This window comes from Drosophila mojavensis, unplaced genomic scaffold (genome assembly GCF_018153725.1).
Source record: "Drosophila mojavensis isolate 15081-1352.22 unplaced genomic scaffold, ASM1815372v1 contig_136, whole genome shotgun sequence".
NCBI classification, from domain to species: Eukaryota; Metazoa; Arthropoda; class Insecta; order Diptera; family Drosophilidae; genus Drosophila; species Drosophila mojavensis.
Window position 1 is genome coordinate 11,721,352 of NW_025318667.1, and position 20,146 is coordinate 11,741,497.

The 20,146-nt window shown below is 43.9% G+C and overlaps 1 protein-coding gene across 7 annotated transcripts in view; it reads left to right on the plus strand.

Annotated features, from left to right (window-relative positions):
* Positions 1-20,146, plus strand: part of LOC6585241 (optomotor-blind protein) — a 98,391-nt gene that overhangs the window by 48,067 nt on the left and 30,178 nt on the right. The window lies entirely within an intron of this gene.

Consider the following 20,146-nt stretch of genomic DNA (forward strand, 5'->3'; position numbering starts at 1 on the left):
CGCCCCAAGCGCATATGTGTGTGCGTGCCGGTGTATGTGTGTGTGTGTATGTGTGTTTATACTGTCGGCCATATTGCGGCTGTCGCAACCCTAAAATACGAACAACAACAACAACAAATTTATTGAAATGAACTGCACCGAGGGTTGGCCTCACTTCTCGTTCAGTGTCTGAGGTGTTGGCTAATGCGTTTAATTGTTGTAGCTGGCGCAATGCCTTTGCCAATTAAGCCGCCCGCCCCACGTAGGCTAAAGACTGATCCCCCCCCCCATCCTCACTCTCCTGCTCCTGCTCCTCCTCCTCCCTGCCTGGCAGCACTTTAAGCGGTGCCCTGAGACGTTGTCAAGCAGCGGTCCAGCTACAGTGCCAAGGACCTAACGACCCAAAGTGCTGCAGCAGCTCATCCGACTCCTGCTCGTCGTCTCGCCGACTCCCTCTGCCTGTCTGCCTGCCTGTCTGCCTGTCTCTTGGTCTGCCTGTCTGGCATTAGTTTCATTTATAGTTCAAAGCATAGTTGGCCATCTTCAAATGGCATCTGCAGTGGCTCGTTGTGTGCTCATTCAGCCATGGCCAAGTGGTCGTCGCCCTTGCGTCGCTGTCGCAGGAGCGGCAGGAGCAGACCAAGCGCAAAAAATTTATCACAGCCAAGTTGACAAATAAACTGAAGTGGAGTTCCATTTCCGCTGCTCGACTGGCCCTTGAAACGCAAATCAAATTAATTGAAGCTCACATGTCCTGTCAAGCCTTTTCAATCCTTATCCTGTTATCCAGCCTCAGATCCTGCTCCTGCCGCTGCCACTGCCGCCGGTCGAGCGACCGTTGCTCCTGTGGCTTGTCTTGAAACAATTCGCTTAGAAAATCAAAGGCGGCCCGCAAAATCATGTGCGCCCGCCCCCTCTCTCTCTCTCTCTCTGTCTCTCTTTCTCTCTCTCGATGTGTGTGTGTGTTTGCATTGAGATATGGGATATGGCCAATTTGTCTGTCATAGCCAGGCAGGTAGTCATCTTGTCTTGCCTGCTAGGTGTTGCCCAAAATACAACTTGAAAGGCTGCTTTGAAGTTGACAGCAGACCCCGTGGCACTAACCATAGTCCTGCCCCTGCCTCTGCCCCTGTTCCTGCCCCTGTTCCTGTTCCTGTCCCAGGACCTGGTTCGTGGTTGCTTTGCCTCCATTTTCAATATGGAGCCAATTAAATGAATCAACTAACTATTACATATATCTTTAGATATATACATATAAATACATTTTTAGATTCCTCCACCATTTTGTTATGGAACTAACACAAAACTTTCTCGCATCAAACCAAATATGAGTTGAGCTATTCAATATTCCACAAGAACTTTCTAAGCAAGTTTGGGGTAATATAAATAATAATTCTCTAATGTGGTGTATGATGATAAATAATAGTAACATAATACTATGTGATTCCATTAAAGATAGACCATAATCAAAAGTCGACTTATAGAAGGTAGTGCTATGGAAGTAGATCAGATTGATGTGAATCGTTGGGAGCCCTTGTATTCATATTAATTTAAATGTAGTTGAAATATGCATGGATGTATATAAAATATGTTGAATTTCATAATGAAGATTCTGTATATCATGAAAAAGTTCCATTTGAGGTACATGAAAAGGCATGAAAAGTTTTTATCTGAGACTTTTGTTAGACTTTGCTAGGAGGTGTTGGCTATCTAACACATACATCTTCGATCTCTGTCTACATCTCTATCTATCTCCCTCTCTTTCTTTCTTCCTTTCTCCATCTCGCCCTTCATTTCTTAATTGATATACTTAAAAGTTTCGACTTTAATCTACCAAAAATCCTTGAGACATCTCAAGGAAAATGCAGGCAGAATTCTTTGAGTTAGACCCAAAGTTCTTAGACTATTTCGACTGCTGTCGACTAGACCTATGTACCTTACTATATAAACCCCTTTTTGGTTAATTCTAAACAACTTCGATTGGCAAATCTTTACTTTAGAAGCATTGGCAAATCTTGTGCAGCCTCTACCACGCTCAGCTGAAGTTCCCCTGTCCATGGACAGCAATTGGCAATTCTTAGCCATCCATTAATTGTGGCAAACTTCTTAGCATTCCATCAACGAGATGTTTCAGACAAAGGGTCTGAGTAGTTCACATGGGCAATGGCTGCTTGGAAGAGGACCTCTTTGTATTCCTCTCTCCCTCTCTCTCACGCTCTCACTTTGGCAAAATAAAATCGAAATTAGTTGCTACCCTTGGCGGTGCTCAACCCCTGAGTGCTGCTGGCCTAACCCCTAAGCTATTTAATGATAGCTCTGCCCGCTGGATGATTATGATGTTGTTGTTCTTCCTCTTCTTCTGCTGCTGCTGCTGCTGCTGCTTTTGCTGCTGCTTGCTGTTGTTCGAGTAGTCCCCTGGTTCGTCCGTCCTTTCGTCCCTGTGTGCCTATAAATGTCTGATTTCTTATCTAATGCCTAATGCCATCAATTGCGGCGCTGCGGCTCACTATCTAAGCGTATATCGTGACGCTGAACGGCGCACGCACCCAGACGACAGACAGACAGACAGCAGACAACGAGTCAACGAGACCAGGGGACCAACATACATCATGCCATCCGCATACGAAGACAGCAGACGGGCGTCGAGAGATGAGAGAGTGCAAAGGGTATCTGCAGCTTGGCTACAATAAATAACCCAAAAAACCGAAAAAAAAATGAGAAGAAGAAGAAGAAGAAGAAATAACCAACCGAAACCCATTGGCTATCAGTTTGCGATCAAGTTTGGTGCTGCTGCTGGGCAGATTAGGCAACAGCAGCTTGAATCGTGTCCTGTGCGCATCCTTGGGCAACGCGCGGCGTTTTAGATTTTGTTGTTGCAGCAGCTGTTGCAAGTTGCGGCGGCTGCGGCGGCTGCGGCGGCTGCTGCTGCTGCTCCGGAAATAGTTGCCTTAATTGCTTGCATATTTTTGGCAAACAGTTTTACAAGTGCCTGCCACGCCCCGCACTCCCCCACACACAGCAGCAGCAGCAGCAGCAGCAGCAGCAGCAGCAGCAGCAGCAGCAGCAGCAGCAGCAGCAGCAGCAGCAGCAGCAGCAGCAGCAGCAGCAGCAGCAGCAGCAGCAGCAGCAGCACCAGCAGCAGCAGCAGCAGCAGACCGCCCTCCCAGTTGGCCCATCAATTATCCTTTCTCAGCCAAGCTGTGTGTATTTCCACTTTGCCACACGCAGAGACAGAGACAGAGAGTGATAGAGAGAGAGAGAGGGCGGGATAGAGTGGAGTAGAGCTGGAAACTGTGAGTCGACGACTCTGGCTGCATTTCAAGAATTTTGCCAGAAATATTTTCATAGTTTTTCATTTCACAGCTCGACAATAAACCAACTCACGTTCATCAGAAATCATTCAGAAATCTACTTCAATGTCTCCCATGAGCTTAATCAAAGCTGAGTCGCTGCTATGCAGCATAAGGAGTCTAGCTGCTCCACTCTGCTCTACATTTGCTTTGATGGGGAGAATGTGTGCAGCACTCCACCTCACTTCATAGATCAGATCTTTATGGGTGTGTTTAATGTTGTTTCAAATGTATAGGAATCGGAACTAACTTTGCATTTTAAAGTCGTTTACCGAATTAGGGGAAATTTCAATTGGAGGGCAGGAACGGTGCTCGACAGCCAACTAGTTCGCTTAGCAAAGAATTTTTTTGGCTTTCTAGACATGGCGGACTTTGTGGAACGTTTTCTTTAGCCTGTCTCTTTCGCTCAGCTTCTGGGTCTCGCTATTTCTCTTTCATTAGTCTACATTCGCCTCCTTCTTTAGCCACTCTCTCTACTAGAATCCGTACTTCCTTCAATCATTTTCCGCATCTCTTTTATTGTTGTTCCTGGAAAGCTTCTCTCCTCCTGTGTGTCTCTCTCTATGTCTGACTTTTTCTATCGCTCTCCCTCCTTTGCCTTCCTCTTCATTTTGTTTTCTTATAATATTTTACCCCAATCTACGATTCTTCCTTGCTTCACTAGCTCCATGGTATCATACCTCCCTTTTTCTCTCTCCCATTCTCCCTCTATCTCTTTCTCTCTCTTTCTCTCCCTCTCTCCCTCTTACACTAGCCTTTCTACCTTTCACTTTCCATAACTTTGTCTTCTTTGAAATGCTTCCTTGCTTCACTGCTTCATTTCTGCTCTCTCTCTCTCTCTCTCTCTCTTCTCCCTCGTTCCCCTCGCTCGTTACTTTTCACTTTTCGCTCACCTATGAATATTCGTTCTCGGCCTAGCCCCGCATTTTGTAGTTCATTTCCAATCTTATCAGACGGCTGCCTTGAGTGGGCAAGTGTTAACCTCAATTGCGTACAGCTAGCTACACGCAGATAAAACGAAACGCCATCAGATTCCAGAGGCCAGCGACTGCGCCCAGACATCTGTCATATTTGTAAGTGGCACGCGGGGCATTAGCATTGCGCATTAGGCATTAGGCATCAGACATCAGCCATCAGCCATCAGCCATTGGGCATTGGGCATTAGCATAACGCCAGCTCTACCAGCTCTACCAGCTCTGACTTTTTCGAGTTGACGAGTTGACGTGACCGACGGTACTTAAGCCACAGCCCGGCACCACACTCAGCGGCGCTGCAGTGGTTCGTTCCCGTTCCCGTTCCCGTTCTCATTCCCGTTCTCGTTTTCATTCTCATGTCTCATTACCAAATGTGTCAACCTCTGAGTTTTCGCTTTGCTCTGACTTTGGCGCTAAAACTTGAACATTTTAGTTAATTTTGCGCTTGTGCACTACCCCCCCCCCTCTCTCTCTCTTTCCCTCTCGCACTCTCTCTCTGCCGCTGTCTGTGGGTGGGGCGTTGAAACTTATTAACATATTTAATGTTTTTAGCACGTTGCGTTTTGGGGCCCAGCCCTGCTTGGCCCTGGCCCTGGCCCTGGCGCCAGTCCTATATATTAGGCTAGTTAAAATCTAATAAAAACCTGAGCATGCCTCATAAATTTCAATGCCCCATAAAAAGGCGGGCGAGAGGGGCGGCTATGAGGGGGTGGGGCGGGTGGTTAGTTAGCTAGGGGGTTGGTTAAAGCGCCTAATGGTGAACGCGCTTTTATGTTAAATTAAACCGGGACGTTGACTGTGATCCGTGATAAAATGAAAAGAAACGCGGAAGAGGGAGAGGGAGAGGGAGAGGGCGGGCGAGAGGGAGAGGAATGAAAAAAGCAAACAGCTCGGGCCAGGTCAGGTTAGGCCAGGCTAGCACCGTCCCGTCCAGTCCGGCTCAGTTTGGCCGGGGAACGAGAAGGCATGGCCGCATTTTGGACTTAATTTCGTTGTCGTGCCGCACTGAGAGACGTTGACGAGGTGGCAAGTACGTTGTCGCTGAGGTGCGACAAAATATCACAAATAAAAATACCTTTTATGTTTTGGAATTTTTTAATATTCAAATCAAGTTGACGGCCATGCGAAAAATACGAGTGCTCCGTCTTGTGTGCAGAAACGAAAATAGCGAACAACTGAAAATAACTGGAAAAACAATTGCGTGGCGGCAACACCAACAACAACAACAACAACAACAACTACAGTAACAGCAACAGCAACGGCCAAGTTTCTCATAAAAAAGAGCAGAAATATTTCCTTGGTATTTGGCACACGCTGCAATGATGGCTGCCAGTTGGCCAGAGATGTGGGCTGAATGCTTCGCTACTCAGACTTAAAGCGGGAACTTAAAGCGCTAGGCAAACAGAAATACTTTATACAAAGGCTGGTAAAGAGGGAGCGAAAGAGAAATAGCGAGCGAGAGCGAGAAAGTGAGCGAGATGGAGAAACTTCTTGAGGTTGTAGCTAGATCAGTCCGAAGTGTGATTGAGATTTAGATGCAATTGCAGGCAGAGAAGGTTCAAGTTTAGATTGAATAGAGGGTCAGAGAGAGGGAGAGAATGGGGTAGAGAGAGGGTATATCAGAGAGTAAGCTGCGTATTCAGATTGTAGAAGGAAGAGTAAGACAAATTAGATGGATTTGAGTTGACAATAGACAAAGAGGGAGAAAAAGAGAGAGAGAGACAGAGAGAGAGAGAGAGAGAGGGAGAGAGAGAGGGAAAGAAAAATATATAGAGAGAGAGAAAGGAAGAAAGTGAGATTTTTTTTAGGTTATAGTTAGGCGAGTCTGAGAGACAGAGAGAGAGAGAGAGAGAGCGAGTGAGAGAGAGAAAGAGAGAGAGACAGAGAGAGGGAGAGAGAGAGAGAGAGAGAGAATTTCAATTTTATAACTTTTCAGGTAAATGCTTGTGGACGTCGAGTTCTAATCTTAAAAGAAAGAGAGAAGGAGAGAGAAAGTGAAAGAGAGAGATACATACAAAGAGAGAGAGAGAGAGAGAGAGGAGATAGAGAGATATAATTTGCAGGTCATAATGATTGCGAGCCCTAAATTTAAACTAAATAGAGAGAGAGAAAGAGAGAGATATAATAAGAGAGAGTAAGAATGAGAGAGAGAATTAAAAATTCATAATTAGTGCTCAAGGAAGTTGTTGGATTCCAAACCCAGAGATCTGCAGATCTGGAGAGGCAAAGTGCGGGCTAAGCCACTTTAACTGTAGACTCGTAAGAGTTTTTGGTGATCTATAAGCCATAGCAAGCCAATCAATACGAAACGAGTGATAAAGTAGGTAAAGTAAAAGGCGAGAACAAAGGGAACAAAGGCCAATGAGGCTAAATACGGCAGTTCGATGCCTGTGTGAGAAGCCGAAGATCGACAGCGGACAGGAGATAGGAGAGAGGAGACAGGAGAGAGGAGAGAGGAGAGGCTAATGACTGCCTCGAGAGGGGTTCGGGCAAGGACTAATCGCAGGCGAAACAGGATCAGGAGAAAGGACAAGATGACATCAGGCGAGCTGCCGACAGATGTCAAGTGAGCTCTGAATGAATCTCTGAATGCCAATGCGAGCCATGAAATTGCCGAAGTCAGCCAGACAAAGGCGAGAGCGGCGGCTAATGATGAGCCCAAAAGACGTTGACAGGAGCTGACAAAAGCGAATGGAAAGGACGAGTCGGGACGAAGCAGCAGCAGCAGCAGCCGCAGCCGAACTGAACGGATCGGATCTGCTCCTAATCCGGCGTGCCACACAAAGCCGTAGGCGGGCTGAGCTGATCAGAGCGGAGCGATTAGCGAACCGCACAAACAAGATTAGAGACGCCCACGTTAACGTTGCATTTGCTTCAAATGCCGCAACAACATAATTTGCCGCGGGGCATCCCTCCCTGGCCCTTTCCCTTTGCCTTTTGTATTCCTTCTGCCTTTTCTTTGTGTTTTCCCATTTAGTTTTCCGTTGGCGCATATTGCGCATACGCCGCATTTGACTGGCAGCTCCCGCCGGGAGGACGCACACGCTGCAGGATATCAAATGCTCTCGCTGTTGCCGTCGACGTCGCTGTCGCTGTCGCTGTCGCCGTCGACTGCGGGCAGCCTCTTTTCGTGCCATGTCCAAACAAATGCTTAGGAATTGAGGCCGACGACAGCTGAAGACAAATTTATTATAGCGCCGCGTTTCCGTTGTGAGACGTTTTGTCTGCACGGCGCACTCTCACTCTCCCTCTCTAACTCTCCCTCTCTCACTCTCCCTCTCTCTTTCTCACACTGCTGCACAATGGAAAAACGGAGCAAATCTAACGATTAAGTCGTCTAACAATGCCTAAAAAGTAAACCCCGGCTTTTGTCTCTGCCCCCGCCAGCCAAATGAGCAGCAGCTGCGGCTGCTGCTATGCGTGGGCAATTGTAACAAGTTCCAGACACTAACCCCCACGCCCCCCCCACCGCTCGTACGCCCACAATAACAAGGCACATCTCTCCAGCTCTGGCAGCGCTTTTGTTGCCACTCGCCTCATTGTTGCCAAAAAAAAAAAAGAAAAACAAATTATATATATGTAGCTGATAGAATGAAAGAGGCAGCAGAGCACAAGAGGCCAAGAGGGTTGCCAGGGCGGGAGGTGGGCGTGCCCCGACTGCGGCTGTTGCCAGTGGCAGCTGCTGTCAGCGGCTCTTCCATTAGCCGTAAGCAAATAGACAAGCTTGACTTGAATTTCGGCATCGTCGCATTGAAACGGAAGTGCAATATTTGCTGCCAGCGCGATGCAAATAGATTTCTAAACGCATATCACAATGCCCTGCCAAGTGCAAGCGAATGGGCATATTAGTTGGGCCTATTAACTATTTAGTTTTAGTTTAATTAATTGCTTTCGTTGTCTTCGATTGCATTCAATAAAGTCTCATTTAGAAACGTTCTCAGCTGAATTACAGGGTATTCAGCAGTCAGAAAGGGGGTTTTAGCTCCACAGCAAATTCAATAAACTCAAATTAAAATTTGTAAAACATGAAAAATATGCATAAACATATTTTTTATTATTATTATTACTTTATTTTTTTACAGGGTATTCACTATTCGTTGCTTTCTTTTGTCTTCTCGCGTTTAATAGGCTTTTGGTGTATTGTTTGCCCAGCTAGATTTTGGGTTTTGTTTGTTTTTATTTGTTGTCTTTTGGCTGTTTGAACGGCCAAATATGCCAAGCGCCACTCGGCCTCTCCCTCGCTCTGCCCCGCTCGCTCGCCCTGTCTCCCTCTCCCACTCGCTCATTATCTTTGCCTGTGGCTTAAGTCTTAGGTGACAGTTAAACACCTTGAAGTTAGCTACCTTATTCTCATTGAAGTTGAAATTTGTTGATGATTGCATTTGCATGCACTTAATCAGTTGACTTACCTGTTGCCCACACCTGCTGAGCACCTGTAAACTGACAACCTACTCTCCCCCCTCTCGCTCTCTCTCTCTCTCTCTCTCTCTCACTCTCTCTCCTTCTGCATTGTCTGTGCTGTTGTTTGTATTTGCTTTTGTTTCTATTTGAGCTAGAGATATTTGTCCTCCCTTTGTTTAAATTCTCTTCATCACTCACTCTCTCCCTCTCTCTTTCTCTCTCTGTATATTTGTCTGCCTGTTATCTGGTTAGATAAGCCTGGCGCTTGCAGACGGAAGTGCTCCGCATCTTCAGTCTTTTGTCTTTCCCAACATCTGGCGCCGCACAGCTAATCAGCCTCAAAGTCAGTTGGCAAATGCTGCGAACTGCTCAGCTCTGCCCGCTCTGCCCTGGCCGTCGTCTGGCCCCTTAACCGCTCAGCTTACCTGTGCCATGTACCTGTGCTCCATATTGCTGATCTGTCGACCAGGTGAAAATCTTCCACAAGGTGTTGTCTCTTCCGTTGTGGAAGTTTATCAATTTTATCGCAAATGAAATCTATGCAGCTTTTTTTTATTATTTGACTGGCTTGTTGAGCTTTCAGCTTGAATGAAGCTTTTTAATCGATTTTTGTATGTTTTGCTTAGGTTAAATTTTGATTTTTGAATACCAAATGTGAAAATCGAACTGAATTTGACTTCATTAGGGTTTTCAAACTTGCTTGGCATGAGCTCTTAGGGCAAAAGCTTTTGGTAAACCTTATGCTTAATATAATAGCTTCAACTTAATCGAGTTCAACGAGCAGCTTAAAGCTCCTTTATTTTTTTTTTTGTGCTAGGGAAGTATGAAGCTTGTGCAACAAGTTTTTCCGCTCTTACTTACGTTCACTTCTTCAGATCTCACTTTAGCTGTTATTCTCTTATTCTTTTTCTTACTCTTTCTTTGACCCTCTCCTTTTATTTGCTTCTCCCTACTTTCCTTGTCTTCCTCTCAAACTTTCTCTCTCTTTCTCTCTCTCTCTCTCTCTGTCTATCTCTCTTTCTCTCTCTCACACTCTATCCTCTCTTTCTCTGTCTCTGACTATCGCTCTCTCCCAATTCCTATCTCCTTCTCACTCTCTACTTTCTCTACAATTGTCTGACCTTTTCTCTCTGTCTCTCTCTATCTTTATCTGTCTTCCTCTCTTCCTCTCTCTCTCTCTCTCTCTCTCTCTCTCTCTCTCTATCGCTCTGCGTGCTGCACCCACAATTTTTGTCAAATGCGTGCTGACACTTTTATTGACTGACAAATGTCAAATGTGTTTGCTGTTTGATTATTGGCAGGCAGGTGAAAAGGTAACAGCAACAGCAACAACAACAACAACGACAACAGCAGCTACAACAAAGACAGCAACAAAGTTGCTTTGGGCCTTTGTTTTGTGCAAACGTCACGCAAATTGTGTGTTGGCTCATTAAGAAAAGCTTTGCGCGTTGCTTTAGATGATGATAATTGTTGTTGTTGTTGTTGTTGTTACTGTTGCTGTTGCTGTGTGACATGATTTTTGCGTGTCACATGGCAAATGGGCAACAATGTATCAAACAATGCGTCAATCATTTCGCTCGAGTTCAGTTCGCTTCGTGTTAAGCACAAATTGTTGTTGCTAGTGTTGTTGTTGTTGTTGTTATTCTTGTTTGATGTTGCTGTTGCTGTTGCTGTTCTATAAAGTCGTTAATAAATATGTTTATGCATAAACAATAGCAACAGCTAGACAACTATATTGCCTGTAATTAAGTTTGTCTACAGCTGAAACCTGATTAAAAACGCGCATATGCAGAGCGCAAGAGAGCGAGAGAGAGAGAGAGAGAGGGAGTGAGAGAGAGAGAAAAAATAATGAAAAAAATAAAATACTATTAGCGTTAATTAATTAAATTAATTTTACGCTGCGAGCAGCAGCAACGTTTATTTATTTATTTTTTTTCTCTATTCTTTTTTTTCACCTTTTTGTTAAATCTTGCAACACTCTGTCTTTCCTAGCTCGTTTTTTTTTTTTTTTTACTCGCTCACAGTGCGAGAGCAGTGTATTAGTTTTCGATTTTTGTTTATTCAATTAATGTTTTGTTGGTCGCCTGTCTGGCTGGTCATTCATCTGTCCGTCCGTCTGTTTATCTGTCCCTCGCTCCGTACGTTTGCCTCTCTGTCTGCCCATCAGTCTGGCTGTCCGTCCGTTTATCCGTACGTCTGACTCTTGTTGGCTGTGTGGCTAGCTATTCGCCTGTCCGTCCGCCTGTTGAACCATCCGTACCATTCGCCTGTCTGTCTGTCTGCCCATCAGTCTTTCTGTCTGGCTAACCGTACGTCCGTCCATCTGTTTGGCCGTGATTCTGGCTATTCGTCTATCCGTCCGTTTGTTGATCTATCCGTCTATCCCTACTTCTGCATGTCTGTCTGCCCCACAGTCTCCCTATCTAGCTGTCCGGTTCGTAATCTGTCCATCCATCCGTACGTTTGCTTGTATGCCTGCTCTTCCGCCTGTCTTCCCTTCATTCGTTTTACTGTCCGATCGTTCTTCTGCTAGAGAGAGGGGGGAGAGAGAGAGGGGAGAGGGAGAGGGATATGCGTATTTGATCAATATCGAACTTGAGCGAGTATTATGCAGTCGGGTGTGCTCTCACTGCTTTTCTTGGTTTCCTATGTGGCGCCTCGTCTTAAGAGGCGGGCAATGTAAATGCTCTAAAACTACCTGAAGTGCCTTTTGTATTCCATCTAGTTTTCTAGTTGTTCATATTGTGGCTTTTCTTCTTCTTCTTGCTGTTGTTGTTGTTGTTGTTGTTGTTGTTGCTGTTCATAGAGTGGAAAAACGTAGCTGAAAACAAAACGAACAATAACTAATTCACATTTTCACATTTTATTCTCGCACTATTCCGACGGCCGCTGTCAGCCGACTTGGCCGTAGCTCTTGAATTACAGTTACAAATGCTAGAGTCTGCCTCTATATACATATATAGATATAATATGGTATATCTCTATATATATCTCTTAAATTGCATCTATTAGTTTCTCAACACTTTAGACCGTCGCGAACTCGTATTTTATTGCCCGGCAAACTCGACTGCACGCTAGACTCGTGCTTGCTTTTCTGTTTCTCTGTTTTTCTCTTTCTTTTATTTTGCACGCCCACCAATTAATAAAGCATTTAGTAATATATAGAGAAAAATAAAAACTCCACTATAACTGGGCATATATGCACTTAACTGTACATTTTAAATGCGCTCGCTCAATTCGATTTGAAGCCACAATTGGATTTGCCACCTACCATGAATAATTGAGCTGTAATTGAAGTCAATTCCTAAGCGAATCAGCTGAAACATGGTATACGATTTTAGGAGATAGATACTATAACATGAATGCAAAAGATGTTTAAGATATCTTTAATTGAAGTGTTTAAGTTTTGCTGAAACTCTCAAGTGAATCTACAGAAAGTTGGTATATGATTGCAGGAGCTAGTTATACAGAGAAATGCATATGACTATGCGTTGGGCATTTCTCGAGTTGTATAGAACTGAATATATTCCACTGAAACTTGATGATATCTAGAGATGTTTATATGAGACAATGTAAACGATTTTGAGATATCCATGAGTATTTATCGAGTTGTATAGAAATCTATCTAAATCTATAGGCTCTACTGAAACTTGGAATAGTTCCGAAAGAATATGAAAAAGATTGGGAGATTTGCATAAGAGTTTCGAAATTAACAGGAATCGAATACGGATTGTGTATAAGGAATATCATTCGATATTTTGATATTTATATATTTTATTCACATTTTATGAGCTATACATATACCAATATGATATTAAGGCCTTTGTGTAACTGCTGAAAATTTTTAATCTGGCATCTATGGATAGTTCTATGAATGTGTGTCAAGGAACAGGCCATATGCCATACTATAGCTCGAGTTATATAGATTTGAAGTTCTCATCCAGCTTATCCCTAATTTGATATATGCGCTTCACACTTAATAGCATTTACTTTTGGCAAATGTCATGTAAATCGCTTAATGCTTTCTTGAGACTGCGCAAGATGGCGGTGGAGAGAGGGGGCGATTTAGAGGGAGGAGGAGCGAGAAAGAGGGAGTGCAACGCTTTGGACATTGCACATGCAACTCAGGCAGCCAGCGAGAGGCAAAGAAATGAAAACACACCAAAAATTATTAATGAATTATTTGGAAAAACAAACGCAACGGGAGCGAGTGCAGGCCACGGGGCACGGTGCAGGGGGGCACCGGGGCGCGGGGCACGGGGCAGACAAAATTAGGCATTTAATTGTCTCGACTCTTGGCCGGAGCTCAGAGTCAGGGCCACTCACTAACTGGCTATGGCTTATAACCTGGCTGGCAGCTGACAGGCGTCACGTTGGAAAAACCAACAACAAAAAAAAAAAAAAAAAAATTAAAAAAAAATTTAACTACCAGCAACTGGCAACACGGGGCAATGCATGCAACGGCGCTACAGTTGCAAACGCCTGGCGCCAGTTGAACAGTTGCCCCTGCCCCAGCGCCTGGCCCCGTCACTGTTGCAGCCACAGAAAACTGGGCGCAACGTGGCCAACCACCAAATAAAATATAATTAGTATGCGTCGGCAACTTCATTTTTCGATGATTTATGAAATGAAAAATAACTGAGAGAGTGAAAGAAGAGGAAGAAGCAGCAGCAGCAGCAGCAGAAGAAGAAGCAGACGGAGAAACATATTTGTGTATATTATAGATTGTTGCCAGGATCAGAGAGAGTGTGCGAGAGAGAGAGGGAGAGAGAGAGTGCGAGGGAGAGAGGGAGTCAGAGAGAGGGCGAAGGCTGCGCACATTTCAACACGCGTCTCATTATAAAAATTGAAATTATACTTTTTATTATAGATTATTAATAATTTGTGACACGTACGTCGTCCATTGATTTCCAATGAAACTGAACCACGAGAATTCCCATAACCGAAAAAACAAATCGAAATAAAATAACATGAAAAAAATAAAAACCCATAAAGAGCGACGTGTTACATTTGCCTCTACAGCGGAAAAGAGTTGCAAAGAAGAAGGGGTAAGAGACGGTGCTAGTAGAGTTGTGATTAGTTCTGGGATATGAGAAAGAGAGAGAGAGAGAGAGAGAAAGAGAGGCTGAATGGGAGAAGAAGAAACAGACAGAAAGCGAGATATGCCGAGAAAGAGACAGAGAGATTGAAGAGAATGTGTGAGAGGGAGATAGGCAGAAAGAGGTGCAGAAAAAGAGGGATACAGAGGGAAGCTTATTAGAGAATGATAGAGAGTAAGTTATTGAGAGAGAAAGAAAGAGGTAAAGAGAGAGACGTAGATAAAGCTAAAATAAGAGACAGATATATGGGGAAAAAGACAGATATATATAGGGAAAGAGACAAAGAAAGATTAAGTGAAAGAGAGGCAGAGAAAGACAGACTTATAGAGGAAGAGCAAGATAGGGAGAGAGAGAGATAGAAGGAGAGATAAAGATGTAACATGAAACATATGAAGAGTTGAATGAGTTCTTAAGAGTTCATAACGAAAAAAATTGTTGAGGCAGCTGGACGATGTGTCTATAATAGTTCTTAAGAATTAAAACACAATCTTTATGAATATATATAATTATCTCATATATGAAACATAATTGATTGATTAAGACTAAGATAATATGCAATTGTGTATATCTCAGGCACAGATAAAAGATATAGCGATATTTCTGAGAAGACTTCAGAAGACTCGTTTAATAGTTCCTATATATTTCTATAGCACATTGATTGCAATTCATATTAAAATTCTCACCTTGAATGAAGAGCTAGAGAATAAAATAAAAATATGAAATCTAGATGTTTGTGCACATTGATTGCTCAATTTGTGCAACAATTAGGAATGTATGTATGTATTGAGGCATATACACACATACATATATGTATACATAGATATATAGATACATATTTATATTGGAAGACATTGTCTATTATTGAGGGCTTAATGACTGCAGCGGGCTATATTTATTGATGACGATTATAAAGCAATTTGTGCAGCCAGATTGAGCGGGCACTTCAACAGAAGAGGGTGTGCATGAGCACATGCATACATATGCATATGAGCATATATATGTACATATATATGTGTATGTGTGTATGTAGCTACACCTATATCTATACATTCAGCGGTAATAGACACATATGGGGATCGAAGCTTTTTGTAATTAAGCGAGCGCGTTTGAAGCACAGCCAGTTCATAAAGTGGGTTAGCAATTAACCCTTGGCTGGCCGTTCTGATTGCCAAGGCTCCAAGCGCCCGATTTACCCCCATCCCTCTTCACCTGCTCGCTCCCTCAGCGCTTGTGTTACGTTTAACTATTTTGTATATGATTATTGTTGCTGCTGTTGCTGTTGCTGTTGTTGTTGATGTTTTTGTTGTTGTTGATGTTTTTGTTGTTGTTGCTTTTGCTGCATTAAATGACTGGGCGATTAAAATGCACTCAAGACGACGACAATTTGCTGCAAATTGCACGGCGGCCGGCCAAAAGGGTTAAGAGGCGAACGAGCGAGCGAGCGAGCGATTGAGGCTGGCCGGGTGAAGCAGGGGCGCCAGCAGCAGCTACTACTAATTGCCTTATCGAATGCGTTTTTATATTATTTTTTGGGCGCGTTTTGCGCGCGATTTAAAACGCACGCGCGTAAGCGTTTGCACGCACGCATCCACACACACACACACACGTACTTTAGTGCTAATTAAACACACACATGCAGCCATACACACACACACACACACGCACATACATATGTGTGTGTGCGTGTGTGTGCCTTACCTTAGGCTAGGGCGCGTCAACGCCTTTTCTGCCCTCATTCACACATTTCCGCCATTGCGGCCCAGCCATGACTGCAATCGGGCGCCTCTCGCTCTCGCCTTTTTGCTCATGCACTCACACTCGATAGGCGCTGTCTCGCTCGCACGCGCGCACTGCCCTCGCGCCGGCTCTGTCGCTCTGCTTGTGCCATAGCTTCGTCATCTTTATTTATGTTTAACTTTTATTTCATTTTCTGCTCGCAGCTTTTTTTTTTGCGTTTTTTCTTTTTTGCTCTTCTTTTCGTGTTGTTGTTGTTGCTGTTGCTGTTTGCCTGAAGTGTCTTTTGTCAAGCGGCCATCGTCAGCGCCGTTTGCCACACCCTCTGCTGCTGCTGCTGCTGCTGCTGCTCTGCTGCTGTTATTGCTGTCACTGCTTGTTCTGCTTCTTCTGCCGCTTCTTCTGCATCATCTGCCCGATCTCTGCCCTGTCGAGTCTTGTCTGTTTTTTGTTGTTTCACTTTTTTGTTTCGCCTCGCTTTGTCTTAATTTATTCTGCTCATTTGCGCGTTGCACTCTGCATGCAAATTGACAGCAGCAGCCACAGCAGCAGGAGCAGCAGCAGCAGCAGCCACAGCAGCAGCAGCAGCAGCAGGAGCAGCAGTGGTCCCCCTCCCTCTGCTGGTCGACTCCATCTGCTCGGCTCGTGCTCGCTCGCCTTGCCCTCACTGTTGCCGTCCCGCTTGCTCTGCCGGACGAAGCGGTGTGGCCCAGGCACTTGACAAACACCCGAAAGCTTTTTACCAACAATTGGCAGTCAATCAATAGACTCGCCCGCTCCCCTCTCGCTCGCACTCATTAGCGCGCTCGCACATTTGGTAAAATAAAACACTTCCGTTCAATAAGTGGCAGCCGCATTTCCGCTTATCCTGCAATCCGGCCGGTCTACGGGCCGTCCCGCTTCCGATTGCCTGCTGGCTACGCTGGTCGCACCACCCGGCATTGCCCGGGTTCAAGTGCGCTAATGTCTTTGGAGTGTTTCGCGCTCTTCAGCCGGCTTCACATTCATTCACTCATTCAGTCACTCAGTCAGTCAGCCAGCCAGCCAGCCAGCCAGCCAGTCAGCCAGTCATTCAGTCATTATGCACGTATTATTATGCACAGATTCTACTGCTGTCGTTCCGAGTCCCATCCAGCTTATTGTCACGGCTTCATTTGGAGTCGCAGCCACTTGGATATTTATTTTTTTTCTACTTTTCGGTTTTAATTGGATTTCTTAAAGCTGCGCCTTGACTTAATAGGATTGCAATTTACCCGAATACGATTGCCATTACGTTTGTGACTGAATTTTACATCTCTCTCTCTCTTCCTCTGCCTCCCTCTCTATGCATCCCGTTTCTGTCACTTGAAGCGCTTGAATCGCGTTTGTCAGGTGGTTCTTTCCAGTCAAACACTCAGCGCCGGATTAGCGCAGCTCCTGCTGCTGCTTAGCCCCAGATTTGATTATATATAATTGTGCATATTACGAATCAGAGCTATATATTTAAGCCCTAATCACTATGCCGGCTGTCAGAGCTTTTGGCGCTTGTTAGATGGGAGTCTTATTATTTTCCACATTTCCACTTGCCCAAGATTCCCATTGTTGTCTATATATAGTATATGGGATCTGAACTTTAGTTGGGCTATGCCATAGATTCATATGTAATATCGAGAAAATTCCACTGAACTGATCGAGACTGATTAATCGAGGTAGATTCTTATATATATAGATATGTGAAATCTTATTATTTCGTGTATTTTAAGAGATGTTTTATACTGTCTTATAGTTTAGCTAGTTTCTTAACTCTTAAGGTAGATCTATTGATAACTTTGATTATCTGACTAGTCTTATATATGCACATCTATATATATTCATATATGAGAGTCTATCAAGTCTAATGTCCATCGATCGCTCACTAATGATCAGTTAAATCGCTATACGTGAGCTTAGCTTTTGCTTCTACTTTGCTATAAGAATTGTTAGCCATCAATCCGGCTTGGCTCCCACTCGAATAGGCCCGTATGGCCCCGATCGACGGAGTGCGTGTGTTCCAGTTGTGTCTGGCAGCCATTTACGAGCAATTTGTCAACTGGCTAAGGAGCTGAAGACGTGGCTGACAGCGAGACTCGGGATTGTCAGAATCAGAGTCTGAGTTGGAGTTAAAGTCCGATTTGATGCCTGCAGCGAAGAACTACTCAAAAACATATTAATCATCGCATCTGCTTGGCTTTGCAGCCGTGCTGTCAGAGGCAGAGGCAGAGGCAGAGGCAACGGCAGAGAATCGGGAGTAAACAAAATCAAAAATCGGTTAATTGCCCCACCTCGAGATGTGAGATGCTCAAGTCGAGCCAAGCTCAATCTGCAGAGGCCAATCATTGACGTGACTCAGATTAGACTTCAATTATTGCAGACTGCCAAAACACACATGCTACCTATACCTGTACCTATATAAATATTTGAGTATGCATATAAGGGAGAGAGAGAGAGAGAGAGAGAGAGAGAGAGAGAGATTGAAAAATTGCCTTCATTTTTATCTCATATAAACTGCTTAAGTTTGATCTGTAATGTCGTCCTATATATTATGATTATCAAATTTTTTCTATTTTATCTTCACATTTGCCATAGACAAAATTGCTTTGTGTATTTTTCCCAAAATTTCCTACAGATTTTCTACTAATTTTCTTCTGATTTTTCCCTGAGTTTCCTTAGATTTTTAGTCTTAAGATCAACAATTTGGATACTAAATACTTCTTTCATATTCAGTTATTAATTTTGTGTGGATTTTTTCTAGATTTTCTCTTCATGTTCCTCAGATTTTGTAGCTTTAAATTCCAAAATTTTGGAATGTCAAGCATATCTAAACATTGCCAAATTTCTATTGATAATCAGCCTTACTTAAAAAAGTGTTTATAATTGATTAATAATGGAATTATAACATTTAAAGAAAGCAACTTAAACAAATTTTAGTTTTATGAGAACTATACAGAAGTTAAGCACCAGTTAGGCATTCTGAGAGCTTTCTATATTGGCTAGACAGTGCATAGCTTTTGCATAGGTCTGTGTTATATCTTATGTACATGCTTCAAAATCGATCTTTATCGAACTTAAATTGAGCTATCTATGGTTTATTTTGGCTATGATCGAAAGGGTGTTAAATAATATAGAAAAGTTCTGCATCACTCTCTCCCTCTCTCTGGGTCTCTGTCTCTCTCTGGATTTATGGTTTCTCTCTTTCTCTCTCTCCCTTTCTCTGTCTCTCTCGCTCTCTCTCTCTCGCTCTCTCTCTTTTTCTGTGTGCCTATTCTGCTTCACTTTTTTTTTTTTTGGCAGCTTCATATTCCAGTTAATCAACAATGCTAATACGCAGTCATAGCTAGGCCGCCCGCAGGCTGAGACGAAATATTCACAAGTCAAATACAATACACACACACACACACACACACACACACACACACACAGCGCTTACTAATTTCAGTTTCCCACGAAGATTTGAAAATTAACATTTTTGCTGTTTGATTTTTGGATTTCGTTGGGGATTTCGTTGTTGTTGTTGGTTTTTTTTAGTCCAAGCGACGTTGTCTTAGGTCTTGTTACAGTTCCTGCGGCAATGCGTGGACACAAACTACACCTGCTTGCATGTGTGTGCGTGTGCGTGTGTGTGTGTATAGCAGCAGCTAAAAAACCCAATAATTTTGTAATTAATGATGTGAGAATGAGCTACGGACAGGGCTCGAAGAGGCTCCACTTGACCTTTTTTTTTTTTTTTTTTTTTTGGTTTGTGTTTTCGTTTTGGTTTTCATTTGGCTGCTGAGCGACCTGTCGACAGTAGGGTGCCCGCAGACCTCCAGGCAGCTGCTGGTCGCTTGTTTGGCATTTTGTCATCATCATCATCAACAACAGCAGCAGCAGCAGCAGCAATAACAGCAACAACAACAACAACAACAACAACAACAACAACAGCAATCAGCATGAGCATCATCAACATCATCTCGCAGCATTGTCATTAGAGTGGATTAGAGGCTCTTATATGTGTGTCTGCTGCCCCCGTTTGCTTCTGCCTCATCCTCAGCCCCAGCTCCTGCGCCTGCCTCTGCCTCTGCCTCTGCTTCGGCCTCTGCCGCGGCCTTTTCGATTCGAATCGTATATCGTGTATGCTAGGTCTATGTCGCCAGGGGCCACAGATTTCTATTGTTATTGATTAATTGACAATAGTCGTGAGCTACTTGAACAACGCAATATACAACAACAACAACAACAACAAGAAATGTTCATTTTTTTTTTTGTACCCTCCTCTTCTTCTTCATTTTTGGGGGGCCCACACACAAAACGCTTTTAGGTAATCCAACTAACCGGGCTCGAAATGAGAGATGAGCCCGGCTAATCAAATGTGTGTCGTGTCTCTGCTTGCTGCTTCTGCTTCTTCTTCTTCTTCTTCTCCCTCCCCACTATGCGTGTCATAGATGGCCACCAGATGGGAGCAGCAGTAGTAGCTGCTACCGCGGATCACTGATCTCTTTTTTTTTTATGTTAAACAGATGCTGCGATTCAGCTGTAAATGCCTGGGTCTAATGACAATCAGAGGAATCCACTTTATGATCTTATACTAACTACGAGAGAGATTTACTTTGGA